Here is a 19095-nt window from a genome sequence, read left to right as displayed (position 1 = left end):
AACATGTCATTAATTAAAGTAATTCTAATGCTGCTGTAGCCAAATGAAATGTCTCTGCCTATATTTTCCCAATCCTGCATTCTGTTCAAGCACATTGCCTAATATAACTCACCAGGAAGCAAAATGAACCCAATAATACAATTTCCTAATACCTAAATATAAACTCCCTTCCAGGGTCAAATTCCTCAGAAGAAAATAAAGTCCATAGATGAGATCTCCTTGAAAATTCAAGTTCAAATGCATCAATATTCAAAGTATTTAAAGTCCAAAATCAAATATTCTTCTCCTTGGGTATAAAAAGCCCAAAAAAGGTAAAGTCCTTCTTGTAGTTTGCTCTGTTTTACTTGAAGATGTTTTCCCAATGCCTGAATAGAGCTCGACTGCTTTGGAAACCACAGCCTGTGTTGCCCATCACTAGAGTACAGACAGTTCCTCTGGAACACAGAAGCTGAATTCGTTCCATGTTAAGTATGGCATGTACCTCACTTTTAAAAGAGTTCAAAAATGCATTAGAACATAAGAGATTATTCTAGTCCTGCCTGCTGCAAACCTGACTATATAGAAACAAAGGCAATACCTAGTTCTCAAGCCCTCATCCCAGGGAAATCGACCTAGAACTTAGGGCTGCCAAAGAATGTAGCAAAGAGTCAATGATATTTGAAAGTGCACATATGGGGAAAATTCTAATTTCAGCTGTGAAGGATGTCAGTTAGACCATGCCTGCTTAAGAAGACCATACCTTTAAACTTAAACTTAGTTGGGCGGTCTTTCTCAACAAAGGTGTACCTTGTTCACATCTGAGAGAGAGCTCTTCCTAAAGGTTCCATCTCCCATGCCAGAAAGTGCCATTTGATACACTGTGTCTTCTGGAGTTTAGAAATTTACTATGATAGCAGTCTAATCATCAAGTCTTTTTGGAGGCATCATTCATTCCCATTCAGTGTATTTAAACTTTCCTAGTTTCCATTTCTCTTTGGATCCCTGTGTCCCTGGCATCCTGGTCCTCTATTAAGTATGGCTCTTTCTAGAAGCACATTTCCACCCTCCCTGGCAGGCATTCTTACTCCAACGCCTCAGTGTCTGTCAACAAAGTCCCTTGCTATGGAACTGACTAGGTCTATGACAGCTGCCTCTTGAGAGAAAGTGTTCCCCTTTCCCCACCTGGGTTTTAGTGGGACTAACCCTAGAACTGAAACGTCTGAAACATGTACTTGGGGGCTTCATAAGGACCAAAATCTCTGACATGTGCTCTTCAAATACAGTAAAACACAGAAAGAGCTTAGTAATGAACTAATCCAGTGCCCATGTGAAGCCATGCTGTGTGTCTTGGGGTGAAGGGAGGGTGGTGATACAGAGCCTATGAAGCCAGTCGAACTAGCAGCTGAGTCAGTTGCTAGTTAGAGACCTGAGTCAGTTAGGAGCAGAACTAGAAAAAGTTGAGCCTCTTACTGTGAGGCTGGGAGGGAGACTTTTGAAGAAATGAGTGCTGCAGTTTCACATGAGGGAAACTTAAGACCTGCAGTTACTGAGTACCTTTTGCATAGCTTTCAACATTTCACACCCCCCAGTAGTCTGTCTATCTAAAGCCAGGATCTCAAAAAAAAAAAAAAAAGGCAGCTCACTTTATCTGCACAAAATATATATTTACAAACATTTTGTATTAGGTTGAATACTTAAAATAGGTCCTCAAAGGCCTATTAAAAATGTTTGCTATTAGATAATGGAGAAAAAGGATTTAGTATAATACATAACAAGATAATTCCTCATTTTCTAAAAGGTCACTGATAAATTATTCCTAGTATGCAATATTTTTAACACATAGCACCTCAAACTTAATGGAGGTTGAATGAAAATTAGTTCTTGATAATTGTTATAAAATCCCACTAATCCCCATAGACAATCTCTGCATCCCAACAGCAGCCACTCATCCCATTGGTGGAGGGTCAGTGCACAGAGTGATTATGACTCTATTATTCTACAGCCTCAGTAGTGGGATTGTGATGGAGAGAAGCCACTCCCATACAGGCCCTACCCTCCTATTTGTGCTGTCATCAGAGGGATTTCATTAAACACAAATCTACTTGTGATTCTCTGCTGTTTAACCTCCTCCGTGACCTGTTAGCACCTACAGGAGCAACCCAAACTCCTTAGGAAGGGCTTGGCTTACCTCATCTCCCACAAACATCCAACACTGAAATTCTATCAATGTCTTCATCCTCCCATATGTACATTCTGTTGTCTTAAATCTGCATGTCTTTGTTTAATCTTTTAAATTCGGAAACAAAGACTTACAGAAAAGTTGAAAAATGGTACAAAAACTTTCTGTATATCCCTTGCTCTCCCTAACATCTTAGCTAACAACAGTCCACTTATCAAACAAAAGAAATTCACATTATAATATCATTAACTAAACTAATGATCTTATTCAAATTTCACTGGCTGTTTCACTAACTTTTTTCCTGTCTCATGTCACATCCAGGATCCCAACTTTCATTTAGTTGTTATTTCTCTTTAGTCTCCTACAGTTCCTCAGTCTTTGTCTTTCATGCCCTTGACACTTTTGAAGAGTATTGACCAGTTATTTTGTGAAATGTTTGTCTGATGCCTTCTAATGACTGGACTTCAGTTATGAATTTTTAGCAAGGACACCACAGAGGCTGTCTGGTCAAGAAGGCAGAGTAGGGAAACACTGTGCTAACCTCCTCTCAGGACCACATCAATTACAACTAAACCACAGAACAACTATTATTGAGAATTGTCTAAAGTCTAGCTGAACTGAAGCTTTAAAACTATAGACTTACAGAAGAAGCCACCTTGAGGCTGGTAGAAGAGGCAGAGATACGGAATAAGCTGGTCCCGTAGCCATGTGTGGCCACGAATGATCGGGAGGACTGTCTCAGCTGTGGAGGTTCCCCCACTGAGGACGAGGGGTTCCAGCTCCTCCCCAGCCCAGGGTTTCAGTGTCAGGGAGAGAAGTCCCCGTAACTTCTGGGTGTGAAAACCAGCAGAGATTGTGGCTGAGTGAGACTGAGGGTGTCTGCAATCCCAGCAGCTCCTCTTAGAGGGACCAAGCATGGACTTACTTGCTAATGGACACTTGCTCTGAGCTCCAGTGCTGGGGCAGCAGCTCAAAAGGCACCAGGGATGTACAGGGAGGAAATGAATTATCTAGCTTCAGGGTGTGGGCTGAAGGGGCAGCTTTCTCTTAGAAGGAGGAGCTGGCAGAAGTCATTGTTTCTTTGTTGAGCCCTCCCCCTCCTTGCATGCAGACAGGCAAACGCCATATCTGAGTCTCTATTAACCTGGCTATTGCCTTTCCTATGCCCCACCCTAGTGATTTCCTAATTTTGGGATACAACCAAGCCACCTCCAGTGGTTTTTCCATATAAACAGCCTGCCTTGGCTTATGTTATGGACTTTCCTAAAATCTCTCAAAGGGTTACAAAATCCAAACAAGCAGCATTTGATTTTGGCATGTCCCATACCTCTGGCTGAGCAGCCCTAAACCCAGCATTAGCAGCAGTCAGTCTTGGTTCACGGCTTGGCCTCTCAAGGCACCTCCATGCATAATGCAGGCAGCAGCCATCTCTGGATTGATTTGTGACTCATGCCAGATGGCCTTGGGCAGGGGACAGACTGCAGCTAAACTTGGCCTGCAGTAGGTACCATCCCAGGGGGCCTCATGTCTGGAAGACCCAGTGGCCAGCTTCAGACTGGACTGGAGCATCACCTGGTCACCTTCAAGGATGAAATACCCATAGGGCGGACTGGGCAGGCACCAGAGCCCTGCTAGAGCAAACCCTGCCCTGTAAGGTCAGCCCCTGCAAAAGAGCTCTTCCACTGTAGTCACAGCCAGTCCTCACAACCAATCAGAACCAATCAGCCTGAGGGTCAATCCCTCCCAATGATGTAAAAACAGCAATTGAGTCTCAACTACAACAGGAGGTCACACACAACCCATACCAGGGATACACCTGGAGCACCTGGCTCTGGTGATAAGGGATATTGCACCACTGGATCCTACAAGACACCTACTACATAAGGTCTCTCTACTAAGACCAGGAGGTATAGCAGCCCTAATAGAAACAAGCACAGGGAGGCAGCCAAAATGGGGAGACAAAAAAACATGTCCCAAATAAAAGAACAGAACACAGCTCCAGAAAAAGAACTAAACAAAGTAGAGACAAGCAACCTACCAGATACATTGTTCAAAACACTGGTTTTAAGGATGCTCAGTGATCTCAGGGAGAACTTCCACAAAGAGATAAGAAACATAAAAATGGTGATGGAAAATATAAAAAAGAACTCGTCAGATATAAAGACTAAAATAACTCAAATGAAGAATACCTTAGGGGGAATCAACAGTGGATTAGATGAGCAGAGAATCAAATTAGCAAAATAGAAGATGAGGTAGCAGAAAACAATCAAAACAGCAAAAAGAAAAAAAAACATCCAAAAGAATGAGGAGAGTTTAAGGGGCCTCTTGGATAACATTAGCATTATTGGGGTACCAGAAGGAGAAGAGAGAGAGCAAGAAATTGAAAACCTATTTGAAGAAATACTGACAGGCAACTTCCCTAACCTGGCAAAGGAAACAGATAAAAAGCCCAGAAAATGCAGAGACCCAAACAAGATGAATCCAAACAGGCCCACACCAACACATCACAATTAAAATGCCAAAGGTTAAAGACAGAGAGAATCTTAAAAGCAGGAAGAGAAAAGCAGTTAGTTACTTACAAGGGAGCTCCCATAAGACTATCAGCTGATTTCTTAACAGAAACTTTTCAGGCCAGAAGTGATTACCATGAAATACTCATATTCAAAGTGATAAAAAGCAAGGACCTACAACCAACATTGTTCTACCCAGCATAGCTGTCATTTAGAATCGAAGGACAGATAAAGAGCTTCCTAGACAAGATGAAGCTAAAGTAGTTCCTCACCAACAAACCAGTTTTGTAAGTAATGTTACAGGGACTTCTTTAAGAGACAAAAAAAAAAAAAAAAGATCAAATATGTGAATAATGAAATGGCAATAACTGCATATCTGTTAACAATTACTTTAAATGTAAATGGATTAAATGCTCTAATCAAAAGATAGGGTGGCTGCATGGAAAAGAAAACAAGACCGTTACATATGCTGTCTACAAAAGACTTCAGATTGAAAGACACACACAGACTGAAAGTAAATGGATGAGAAAAAATATATTTCATGAAAATAGAAATAAAAAAAATTTAAAAACTGGGGTAGCAATATTGTATGAGAGGCAAAAGACCCAGTAATCTCACTTCAGGGTAATTATCTGAGGAAACCCAAAATGCTACTTCAAAGGGACATGTGCATCCATACATTCATTACAGCATTGTTTACAGCGGTTAAGATGTGAAGGCAGCCTGGGTGTTTGTTGATGGATGAAATGATAAAGCGTAGGTGGTACATATACGTGTATACAATGGAATATTGCTCAGCCATGGATGTAAATGGGTTCTTGCCATGTGGAGCAGCATGGATGGACCTGGAGGGTACTATGCTGAGTAGTAGAGTATGTCAGACAGCAAGACAGATGCAATGTGATTTCACTTATATGTGGAATCTAAAGAACAAAATAAACAAACAAAACAGAAACAAACTCATAAATCCAGAGACCAATTTTTATGGTTGCCAGACGGAAGGGGCATTGAGAATGGGTGAAAAAGGGGAAGGATATAGAAGTAAAAATTGGTTGTTACAAAGTAGTCATGGGGATGTAGGGTATAGCATAAGGAAAATAGTCAATAATATTGTAATAACTATATATGGTGTCAGATGGGTACTAGATTTATTGGGGTGACAGATATGGGAAGAGGTTTGGGAGACAGGTTGAAAAAGCCAAAGGCATTAAGAAGTACAAATTGGTAGCTACAAAACAGTCATGGCATATAAAGTAAAGCATAGGGAATATAGTCAATAATATGGCAGTAAATATATATAGTGCCAGGTGAGTGCTAGACTAGTCAGGGGATCACTTCTTAAATTATAATATATAAATGTCTAACCACTATATTGTACACCTGAAATTAATATAAAACAATACTGAATGTCGATTGTAATTGAAAAATTCTTTAAAGGGGAAAAGGTGAAGAGGAATAAGAGGTTTAAATTTCCAATTATAAAACAAATAAGTTATGAGGATGTAATGTACAGCATAGGGAATACAATCAATAATATTGTGATAGTGTGGTAGTGTCAGATGGTTGCTGGACTTATGTTGATCATTTCTTTAGATATATAAATGTTGAAAAACTATGGTGTACCCCTGAAACTAATACAATATTGTATGTTAGCTGTATTTTAATAAAAATGTTTTAAAATAAACACCACAGAAATGTTGCGCTCTTTTTAGTGAATTATCTCATGATGTTCATAATTTTGATATGTCTTATTACTGGTGACGTTGAGTTCTAGCTATTAGAAAGTGATTTCTGCTGGATTTTTCAACTGTAAAATTGCTATCTTTGCCTTTGTAGTTAACACATTTCTTGGGGGAGATACTTTGAGACTACGTAAGTCTTGTTTGTTCTAAAGGTTTTACCCACTAATTTTGGCATCCAACAGTGAATCTTATCTGCAATAATTGTTACTGATGATTTGTTTCCCATTTTTTTCCCTTAAGTATCTATCTCCACTTTTTCCTCTTGGCCAATTTCTATTCATTCTGCACATCCCAGCTCAAGATGGTTTCTCCTCTGGGAAACCTTTCCAGACTGTCCCAGGCAGATGAAGAATTCCTTTCTCCACACTTTCTTAGCAGCCCATATACAGCTTCACAATACACATCACCATGTTTAGTGGCTGTTTTTGTTTTCCTGTGAGTCACCTCATATGAACTTCTTCAGGGAGACCTCACCATCTCAGCATTTTCCTACCAATGCCTAGCACAGTGTCTTGCCTATAATCATCATTCAATATATTTTTGGAGAATAAACGAATGAATGAATACATCTATTATATTCTTTCCAAAATTCATTTCCAGGTTGAAAAATACAGAGTTTTTGTTGTTACAGTTAAAGAATAATGCTCATTTCTAAAGATGTGATTCTGATTTTCTGCCAAAATTTTATGCCTTTGAGAAATTTACTTCATCATGTCACTGGCATAAGCCTTATTTAATCTTCTAAAACCCAAAGTAAAATTCTATTTGCTGCTTTTTTTTCCCTACTTCCCCTCATCATATAATGGCATACCGTTTACTCATCTACTTGTGATTCAGTTTTTAAGTAGTATATTTTCAGGGTCAGAAAAGAAGAAACTGCTCTTTCATTCCTTTTGCTCAGTCTCTTCATGTTTCCTACTCTTGATCCTGACAGATGAGCTTCCTCAACTCTTGGTGACACTTTTCCTCCTGTGTATTTGCTTTATTCTGTAAATTTAAGAGAGGTTTTCTACAACTGCCTTTATTCCCCTGAAGAAGCAAAACAAACAGTAAATACTGACTCTTTGGCTAACAAGTCTCGTTATTATCATTACATAATCTATTATTTGAATTATTAATGCAGGAAACCAGGCATGCATGTGGATGAATAGTCTTCCCAGCCATGTACCCACAGATATGTCAGCGGTAACTAATGTAATTATAGATGCTAAAAGAAACTTGTCCTCCATCATCATCATCATCATTGTCGTCGTTGTCATCTTCATTTTTTAAACCTATACCACATTGCGTGTGATCTGTGCAGAACCAAACCTACCATTCCTAGTCCCTAATATCACTCTTTTGAACCCTCTTAGTACTTTTGACCCTCATAATACTTCATTTTGGTAGTTACTTTAGACTGTATTGTAGCCATTTGGAGTTATTATGTCACCCTTCTTGATTTACTATCTCCCTACCTGCACTAGATAAAGAATTCCTCAAAGGCTGAGATTGAGGTTTCTACTCTATCATTAGTGCCTGTTGCTATGATAGAAGCTCAATAACTATTTGTGGAATTAAATTAGCTTGTCTTTCATCTAAAACAGAAAACAAAGAAACTGATAAGTTGGGGAAGGGCATGTAAGGAATTAACAATTACAGACTCTCAAGGTGGTATTTTCATTGATAGAATGTTATTGATGGGCAATATTTTAAGTAGAACAAGGCTTTTAGAAGTTCTGCGAAGTTAGAGAAAGAAATCAACAATTGACATTTTAACAAGAAACATGGGTTCTAAAACGAGACCTGAAAATACCAAAGATTCATTTGGACTTGATTTATAATGTAATACTTTTCTAATAGTTGGCGACATTCAGCAACAGAAATAGTTTAAATGTCATTCTTTTTGTCTCCAAAGCAGTATTAATTTTAAGAATCTACCTCCTCTTAATTCCCATTGACAATGTCTTGGTGCTGATCCTCATTATTTTTCATCTGGATAACTGCAATACTTTCAAATGATTTTCCAGCTCCAGTTCCTTCTCCCTTCAATTCATAAGAGATGGCTCCCCATTGATCATAAGACCAAATATTAATTCCTTTTCATGGCATGATGCTTCCATTTTGGCCACCCATCTATTTTCTTAGATTTCTGTCTTATTAGTCTCCTTATGCAAGTTGTGCTCTAGCCACACAGAACTTCACAAATCTCCAGGAAGGAGTACAGTGTCCTCTTTAGCTTTCCACACATTTCCTCATGCTGTTTCTACAACATGAAGTGCTCATCCCTTTCATCTGATCTTCCAAGGACCCAGGTTTAAAAAAAAAAAGTATCCCCTCAGTGAGACAACCTTTAAGTTTACAAGACAGAATTGATCTGGTTCTATCACTTGCTATAGACTCAGTGTGTACCTTTACTATAACATTTGTCATGTGTTAGAATTTTTTGTTTACCAAACTGAAGTTCCCAAAGGCTAACAGATATTCATCACCAATTTTTAGAGAGAGACTATAGAAGGACAGACTGCTATAAAAAACCCTGAAATCTCTTTAGTCTATCACACTGAGAGCTTAAAGTTCATTCACGACTAACCAATGTGATAGGGGAGGGGAGAAGTTTCTGTTCAACCCAATCACTCAGGGACCCAGACTCCTTAGAGCTTATGATGCCACAATCTCCAACATGTGGGCTCCTCATGTTTGCCACAAAAACAGTAAATGGAAGATTTCATGTGGGAGATTTTTTATGGGTGAGACCTGGAAGTGGCATGCACAACATTAAATCACATCTCATTGCCATAACTTAGTCACAGACCCCACCTAACTTCGAGGGGAAAGGTAGTTTAGCTATGTTCCCAGAGAAAAGAAGGGAAATATGGATATTGGAGAACATAGCATTCTCTGCCATCATGTGGAGTAACTGAGTGCAGAATGAATACAATGGAACACTGCTTTCTAATCTGAAGAGATTGTGGGAGATTGGAAGGAACAAAGAAAATAGTTTTCGAACAAGAAAGTCCTGATTTCAACTATAACAATGCAAGTCACTTCCTAGCCCTGTGGCCATGGCAAATACCTTAAGCTCTCTGAGTTTCAAGTTCTTCATCTGTAAATGGAGTTGGTGTGTGAATTAATAGAAGTAATACATGAAAATCATCTGGCACATAAGAGGAGCAATTTAATAATTATTCTTATTTCACTTAAACAATTTTTTTAAAGACCTTCAATGTGTTAATGCAATATGCTAAGTATCAGGAATAAGAGATCTATTTAAAGCATTCCTTACCTTTAGGGAACTCGTAGATCGGTTATTGGGGCATAACTATAGACAAGAAAATAGACATTTAAAATACATTATGATAGGTAGGCTCTTCATGTAAGAGTATGCCAAAATATTCAATAGATATATGAAAAAGTACTCACACATTAGTCACCAAAAAGTGCAAACTAAAACCACATTGAGTTCCCATTACACACTCTCCAGAATGAGTAAAATTAAAAAGATGAATACTATTAAATATTGGCAAATATATGGTGTAACTCTGAACAACTTACCCAGTGGGGAAAGTATAAATTGGTCCAATCACATAGAAATAAAGTTTTAACGTACCTACTAAATCTCAATATATACATATCCCATGACCTAGCAATTCACTCCTGGACATATGCCCACCAGAAAGGATTGTTTATGTCCATCATAATGTACATTAATATCCATAGCATCCTTATTCATAAAAGCCCTAACCTGGAAAGAAACCAAATTGTTGGAGAAGAAGACTGAGGGAACTTTCTGGAGTGATGGAAATGTTCTCTTGATATAGGTATAGATTACACAGGTATATGTATTCATCAAAACTGTTAGAAATGTATACTTAAAATATACACGTTTCAATGTATGTAAATTATGCCTTAATAATAATAGTAACAATAATGAAAATAACAATAAAATAATAAAGTATAGAGCAGGTGCTTGAAAATCAGCAGTTACAAGAGTCTTGGCCTTCCATACGCCGCCGCCCGGACCTCCCTACGCTCAACCATGGTCAACCCCACCGTGTTCTTCGACATCACTGTCGACAGCGAGCCCTTGGGCCGCATCTCCTTCGAGCTGTTTGCAGAAAAAGTTCCAAAGACAGCAGAAAACTTTTGTGCCCTGAGCACTGGGGAGAAAGGATTTCGTTATAAGGGTTCCTGCTTTCACAGAATTATTCCAGGATTTATGTGCCAGGGTGGTGACTTTACACGCCATAACGGCACAGGTGGCAAGTCCATCTATGGGGAGAAGTTTGATGATGAGACTTTCATCCTGAAGCATACAGATCCTGGCATCCTGTCCATGGCAAATGCTGGACCCAACACAAATGGTTCTCAGTTTTTCATCTGCATGGCTAAGACTGAGTGGTTGGATGGCAAGCACGTGGTCTTCGGCAAGGTGAAAGACGGCATGAATATTGTGGAAGCCATGGAGCACTTTGGGTCCAGGAATGGCGAGACGAGCAAGAAGATCACCATTGCTTACTGTGGACAACTCTGATGCATTTGACTGGTTTTATCTTAACCAGACCATTCCTTCTGTAGTCAGGACAGCACCCCTGCACCATGTGCTCAGAACACCCCATAATCTTTGTGCTCTCGCTGAAGTTCATTGGGTTCCATATTTTCCTTGCCCCCTCCAAGTCTAGCTGGGTTGCAGAGTTAAGTTTATGATTATGAAATAAAAGCTAAAAAAAAAGAGTCTTATACCTCAGCTTTAGCTGTTCCTCATGATGACACCTATATTTTACAATATGCCACAGCCCCTTATGCATCCATTATTTATGCATCCATTTATTGACACAGATTATCTCAATAATTCTCTCCAGATTGTGAAAATTATTGGTATTAAAGAGTCAGCCTTAGTTTTAGCTTCTAGACAATCTAGCTCTTTGGTAGTCCTGGGGAACCACCACTGTTAATTCTGCATACCACCGAGACTATATTTTAAGTCAACTGCTTCATTTTTTAGATCATTTCTGCCATTAAATAGATACATAGAAAATTTGATAGATAGATGATAGACAAATAGGTAGATGATAGATACTGTCCTTATGAAGCTATTTAGATTCAAAATACTAGAAGAGAAAGAATAAATATTGGCAAAAAAATATCAAAATCACTCACAATTCCACCACTCAAATAAGGTAAGCATGGTAAACTGGGTGCCATAGAAGACTTGCGTATTTCCTTGGTTGTCCGGGTCTTAGGAATAGGAGAATGTGCCTGGGAATGGAATGGAGTTTGGAGCATCTTCCCATCTGGCTCCACCTGCAATATAAATAATTACAATTTTTCTGAGATTTTTGCATTAGATTATTTTTCCAATTTTAGTTTCTTTTTTCTGAGATTTCACCTTTTACTGGTTGTATATTTTTGTTTGCAGATTTACAAGTGTATTTTAGAACTGGAAGAGGCTATCATGGAGATTGCTAACAACTTGCCCTTTTAAATCAGAAATCGATTAGTTGTAGAATGGGGAATCCCAATGACTTATTGGGTTGTCGAAAAATTAATGACACATTTTAGCAACAAAAAACAGAGAAAAATACATTATGACTTTTCCGACAACCGAATAGATACAGAGTAATATCTGGTATCAAATATCACAAGGGTTTCCAGAAAGCCTGGGTTCTTAAGAAAGCTGGAGAAAATTTTTGGAAAGAGAAACCAAAGTAAAAAGACTTCTAAAGGCAAAGAAAACATAGCGCAAATTGTCCTATTGTTATTACACAGTAACAGGTTCCTATGTTGGCCTCCTCATAGATTCCTGCATGGGGAAAGAAGATGGATTCAGCATTCCTAATAGTCTCATTGGAATTATTCCTCCTTTCCACTTGGTGACATTTGCTTCAGATCATTAGCAACTAAGAAAGCAATGTGTAAGCTGCCAGGATAATTGAAGTGGAGATCCCACTTAGTGGGGTGTACTGATCCCCGCTAAAGATCAAGGTTCAAATACATAGGCATTCTAAAATAGAGGGAAAAGAAGTCACCTATGGGGAAAATAATGTGTGCTTTCTCTCTATAATATAATTTTACTGAATATAGAAATAATATCCTTCACTTCCAGGAGAGAAACTTTGAATAGAATTTACTTGACTCTTAACTCTAAGTGATATTTCCTCATGGAGAGAATTGCACATTAGTCATTGCCAAATATGCCACTTTTATGAAATAATAAATGGTGCTTTGCTTGGAGAAGAGGGTTAATTTAATCAGAACTGGAATTTTAACCCTCTAAATATTCTGAAGGGCCCCTGTGAAGTTTGACCTAGTAAAATCTGACACAGCTCACAGAAAATAGAAAAATGCTTAGGATTTCAGATGAGAAATAAAAACAATGTGGAAGTACACATCTTCATACTTGGAGGAAGAAGAGTACTGGACAAAATGCCCTCTCTCATATACATTGAGTCTAATTCTGGTTAAATCAAATTCTCTGACTACTCTACATCTGCTTCTTAGCAACTGAGCAATTGAACATGGATAGAGAAAAAACACACAGCTATACTAACTAGAATCATTTCATTTTTAGGACCATAAACCTATAGTTGTCCCATTGTCAAGCTATCCTCACAATGACAGGTGATACTTCACAGTGCTAGGCTGTTTTAATCTCTAAGCAATTCTATGATGTAAATATACTATTATTATCCCAATGTACAGGTCAGGAAACTGAGACACTTAGCTGCTAAGTAAGTTACCAAATAAACAGTCATAAGTGATACTGCCAAGATGATTCCAGTCTGTCTTTAGGATCTCCACTGCGTATCTAGTACACTATACTGCCTCTGCCATCTTTTCTCATTTCCCTAGTAAACTTGCTTTACCACTGTTGGAGACCATTATTTACAGACATTCTTTTAAAATCTGCAGAAATAATTCCCTTCTCTTTAGTCTATTTTTCATTTTTTTAAGATTTAATGGGGAATTGGGGAAGGGGAACAGACAAGTTTCTGTCCTTTTGTTCTTCAGTCTAGCTGTGGAGGACATCGCTTCACTGGCCCATGTTGGTATTATCATTGCACTCTTCCCGGGTGAGGCAGTTGCTCGCCGGCCACTGGACAGCTGCTCACGGTGGCTCACAGCAGCTCACGCTGGCTGCCAGCCACTCACGGTAGCTTATGGCAGCCCACGGCAGCTCCACTGCAGCCTACACTGTCGCTGGCGACTCACAGCAGCCTAGCTGCAGGTTGAGCTGTTGTTCACCATCTTAGCTGTAGAGGGCGCAGTGACACTGGCTCTCATGTGAGATCCAAATAGAAGCCCTGTTGCTCAGAACTGGCGCTCTCAAGCCAACTCTTAACCAACACGCCACTCGGCCGCCGTTCCCCCCCCGCCCTTTCTTTAGTCTTAATCGATGACCTTGGTTTTTACTTTCCCAATAAAATAAAAGTATTCAGAAGATAATGCTCTCGTTTTTCTATCATCAAAATCTTCAGGCATCCATAAATCAGTATCCACATACCCAAGTTTCTTTTCTGGTACAGTAGGTAAAACATCCTTACTCAGGTAGAGCTGCTAAAACTAGTCTCTCCAAAAGTGCACTGGTTTCCATCCCCTCTGGCCTGCTCAGGAATTTGGCTCTTACATCTACGTTACACTCCCTATTGCATCATTCCTATTGGTTTATGTGATAGAGGCTGTGATGCTCACTAAAAATTTCATTTGCTCTTCTACATTTTCTACTTCCTTTGCAGGTCATGTGATTACTTCTGACCAATTAAATGTTTGTTCTGACCAATTAAATCACTTTAGACTACAAGACTGTAAGTCCCAGTCCCTCTTTCCTAGTCTTTCTCTTCTGCTATAGCAATTGAAGAGTTTGTATATTTGACATCATGCAGACATAAGGCAATGGAGCCCAGGTCAGACTGTGACCCGAAGAAACTATGGGTAGCGGAACAGCCAGCTGATTCTCCTTAAAAATGTAGCATAAGGGATAAATAAATATTTGTAATAGTAAGCCACTGAGATTTGAGGCCTAGTTTGTTAGTACAGTGTAATCTAACCCATCCTGACTAACAGAGCATACAAATATGTTGTAAAAAAAAAAATCTGTTGACCCAAAATCCCCTTCCAGCTATTGTCAATTTATTCTGCTCTCTTTAGAGAAAAACCATTGAATGTATTATCAACATTTAGTCTCCACTTCTTAACCTTCCATTTTCTTTTTAACTCTATAGTCAGGCTTTTTCCCTCACTAATTGCTTTTATCAATATCACCAACACCTTTATCTCACTAAATTTGTTAGTCAATTCAGTGTCAATATATTATTCAACCATTCAGTGAGATTTAAAATCACTTTATTCTCCATGAAATTTATTTATTTCACAGATGGCTTCTCTTCAGTTTTATTCACCAGTTTCTTTTCCTCTACCCTTTTCTGATTATTGTCCTGCCCATTCTTGGTCCTGGGCCCTATTCTGTCTCCATCAGTGACCTTCCAATGCTGTCATTTCACATAGTGTTTACATGCTGACAATGCCCAGTTTGTATTCCCCATTCAGTCCTTTCTCTGAGCACAGATTCATCCCTAACTGAGCAGTTAGTAGCAATAGTAGCAGTTTAGAGGTATCTAAAACATAACAGATTCAAATAAAAACTCTTTATTCCTACCTCCAACCTCCTACCCCTACCACCCCCCCCACACACACACACACACAAACCAAGTCGTTTCCTTCACTGTCTTCCTCATTGCAACCAACGACACTCATCCACTTGCTAAAGCTCAACCAGGGCCTGTGCACAGATGAAGGCTGGGCACTGAAAAATTCTACATGGCTCCACTCTTTTCATTATTTCAAATCCTCTCTTACCTCAGCTCCTCCCCACATTTAACCCATCAGAAAACTCCGTTGAATTTACTCTCAAAGTATATCGCATTCCCATTACTTCTGTCCACTTCTTCAAACATCACATTCCTCTGAGATACCATCTTCTTCTCAGACTTTAGAAATTGACTCACAACTGGTCTGCTTGCTTCGACCCTTGCTGCACTACAGTTTATTCTCTAGACCGTCACCAGAGAGCTTTGTAAAACCACACACGGGATGACGGCACCTCCCCTGCAATACTCTTCCACTGCTTCTCATCACATTAGAATAACAGCCCAGCTTCTTACTGGGGACTCTCTCAGCCTACATAACTTGGCCTCCGCTACTCTTCAGCCTTAACTCCTGCGTTGCTCCTTCTCACCCTCTCCACTTCAGCCACACTGGCCTCATGAAGGTTTTACAACACTGTAAGCTAGTTTCTGCTTCAAGAACTTGATGCTTGCTATTCCCCTCCTATGCTACTCCCTGTTTCGTTAGATCGCTACGTTGCTTGTTCCTACATATCTTTAGATCACTACTCAAATATCATCTCTTCAGAAAAGCACACCCTGACATCCATTCTAAAACAGCCTTTCCATTCCCTATGTCCTGTCTCCTTTACTTTCTTGGTAGCACCACATTCTGGGAGTATATCCTTGTATATACTTCTTTATTCACTATTTAGGTTGTCTTCCCTACTGGAACTTATGTGTAGGGAATTTGTTTTATTTGTCATTGGCTTTCCAGGGCTTAGAATAGAGCAATTGCTACTGCACTAATAAATGAATTAATAAGTCACATACATCTAATTTTACTGTACATGTTTCCTTTAGATTCTATCATTTTTCTTTAGATTTTAATTCTCACAGAACGGGAAAGATGCACTGAAGCAAAAAATCTCTCTGACATAGAGAAGATCAGGAATGATCCCTAGCCGAACAAAGGCCAATTCTACAAATAGTTGACAAATTGGCTGAGTTTTGGTCAATTCATTTTTTAAAGTCACCTCCTGAATGTGTAGGTTTTTCCAGTCACTGGATCAGCCATGTAGTCAATCCAGTTCAGTTTCAGAAGGGGAAAATAGATTGAATGTTTTTAAACCTCTATTTTTTTTTCCCAACATGGTCAGTCTACACTTTAGACAATTTCCAAACAGAAACCATTAACTTCATGAAAATCTCCATAGGTGTTAACCTTGTGGTGTCTACTTCTGCTGCATGATTTCCTTTTCACATTCAAGTACTTAGAAAGCACATTTGCCCTTGTTACTAGAAAAACTAATATCAGACAATTGATTAGAATCTCTTCTAATCCTGTTTTCTGAATTCATATTAACAGAAGGGAAAGGGACCTACAGCCTCATCTGAAGTGATACCAAATAAAGCCTCATCTTCATCTTCACATTTGAGCATGAAGTCTAAGAGCAAAGCTCATCACAGAGCAGAGAAAAAGGGCACATTTTAGCAGGTAAGCTTCAGGCCGACTTGATCCGAACTAAATGCTTTGTAATCTCTCTTTAAACAAACGCTTTAGCTTTTGTAATCCTCCTCTTGATCTATCTCTACGAAGCCCCCTGAGTGAGGCTAAAGCTCCTGCACATGTCATTTTTATAAACAACCTAGATCTCTGCCTATAAACTGCTTTCCAAGGTTGATGGCAGTAGTGCCAATTTAGCTCCAGTGTCATGAGTCATGTTTCCTTCCCTTTGGGGACACCTGCCCAAACAAAGCCCACACATTCTTTGCTTTTATTCTCAGTGCACACATGTCCTGCTATGGAGCAGTGAGCCAGCCAAGGGCCTGGGCTCATTAAAGCATGGCTGAGAGACTACTGTGTCTATCTGCACCTTCTGTTCTTAAAATTCTAAGAAAAGCCTTCCATTTATCATGCAAATACTCACTGTACCACACTGTACCCCTGGCTCCACCCAAAGTTTGCTGTTTTTATTTTTTTTAATTAAAGTTTATTGGGGTGACAATGGTTAGTAAAGTTACATAGGTTTCAGGTATACAATTCTATAATACATCATCTATATATCACATTGTATGTTCACCACCCAGAGTCAGTTCTCCTTTCCATCACCATATAAAGTCTGGTGTCTTTAACAGGGTCCTTCAGTGCCTGTGAACTTCTGCTCCTTTTCCTGAGGGGAAAGAGCAAGGAAACTCAGGCTCCATGACACCAGACTGATGCCCTACCAAGCACGGTCTAGCCAGATTGAAATGGCTCACGGTGGCCCAGTCACTGTGGACTTTCCAACAGGCATCTTTAATAGATGCTGATGAAAGCCTGCATATAGAAACAACAAGAAGCTACATTTCATGTAAAAACAAAAAAATAAAAATATATAACTGCAGAAACATCAGAGAGAGCATCCAACTTGCAGCACCTATTATAACAGGGCCATGTATTCACAGGTGTGTGCACACACGTATACACACGCATGCACACACACACATAAGAACTCCTCCATAAGAGAGTGGTTGTCCTTCTATCTTCTCACAAGCTGCTCTAGCTATTTGTGGAAGAGAGATACAGTCTCTGGATAAAGCCTTATAAGATAAAGACCAATTCTGATTTTATCTCTGATGTAGAACTCTAGGCTCAGACTCATTGATAAGAAAGTTGCTATAGCTGGGAATAAAATAAACTGGATTCTCAAGAAGTAGCCTATTTTAATGGAAAAAGCATGGCTGTTAGCATTAAATAGACCTGGCCTTAAATCCCTCATATGCTATATATTAATAGCCCTGCTGTGAGCAAGTACCTTAAATTCTGAGCCTCAGTTTCCTCATAGGCATAAAGCTTCTTGGACGCATTCAAGATGATGTGTTCACAGTAGCTGGAACAAAGTTACGACTGCAAGGAATGGTCGGTAGTGTCTACTATAGGTCAACTCTTCCTCATATTGGACAAGACATGCAACCTCACTGGACTCCGGTTTCTTCCTCAAAGAATCAATTCTCGTGTTCAAAGATTCAAAACTTAGCGCTCACACTCAGGGAAGGAGGACTGATGTCAAGAATCAGGATTTTCTCAACAACAGCTGATGAATCTCCTTCTTTTCTTTGGTGTTCCTGGATGGTAGGTGGGCAAAAGTCCTGTCTCCATATTTGCACAAGTATTAATGAAATAGGGCAGAATGATGGCAAGTCCTTAGGGAAGAAAGCATAAAATCTCCACTCTCATCTTGGCTGTATTTTCTCCATATCTATTTGTATCTTTCTAGCTCTCTCTTTTTCTCTTTCTTTTTCTCCTTCTCTCCCTTTCCCTCACACTCTCTCTCTCTCTCTCTCTCTCTCTCTCTCTCTCTCGCTCTCGCTCTCGCTCTCGCTCTCGCTCTCGCTCTAGCTCTCTCTCTCCTCCCTTTTCTTCCCCGTTTCTCTCCCTGTATCAAATGTCAAGTGGAGAATGTAATATCTCAGTCTTACATTAACACCCCTATAAAACTACATACAAATATATGTTATTATTGCTAGCTATGTAATCATTATTGCAGGCACAATTCTAAATCACAATGTCTCCAGTTTCCCTTGGATATAAGTTATGTTCAACTCCAGACTGTCCTAAAAAGTAGTAATTGAAGAAAAGTTAATGTTCCTAAAGTGCTTTATACAGAGAATATTGGGTGAAGGGATCACACCATCTTGCTCTGGAGAATTTTACAAAGGTTCTCTTTTCTACACCCATATTTAATTTGTACTAGGCAATTTCATCTGCCATCCAGGGATGCCACTTGCCTCCTACAAAGGAAATGCATGCAGCTGGACTCAGTGTCATCATTTTTTTAAAGTGTGCATATACAAGGACACTCTTTTTTCCTTTTTTTTTTTTTTTAAGATTTTATTGGGGA

General features: G+C 39.3%; 1 pseudogene; it reads left to right on the top strand.

The window, feature by feature from the left end:
- Window positions 1-10428: 10428 nt before the first annotated feature.
- Window positions 10429-10968, top strand: LOC109372884 (peptidyl-prolyl cis-trans isomerase A pseudogene; annotated as a pseudogene).
- Window positions 10969-19095: the final 8127 nt, after the last annotated feature.

This window comes from Hipposideros armiger, unplaced genomic scaffold (assembly GCF_001890085.2).
Source record: "Hipposideros armiger isolate ML-2016 unplaced genomic scaffold, ASM189008v1 scaffold_673, whole genome shotgun sequence".
Classification (NCBI taxonomy): domain Eukaryota; kingdom Metazoa; phylum Chordata; class Mammalia; order Chiroptera; family Hipposideridae; genus Hipposideros; species Hipposideros armiger.
This window is presented reverse-complemented; position numbering and strand designations above follow the sequence as displayed.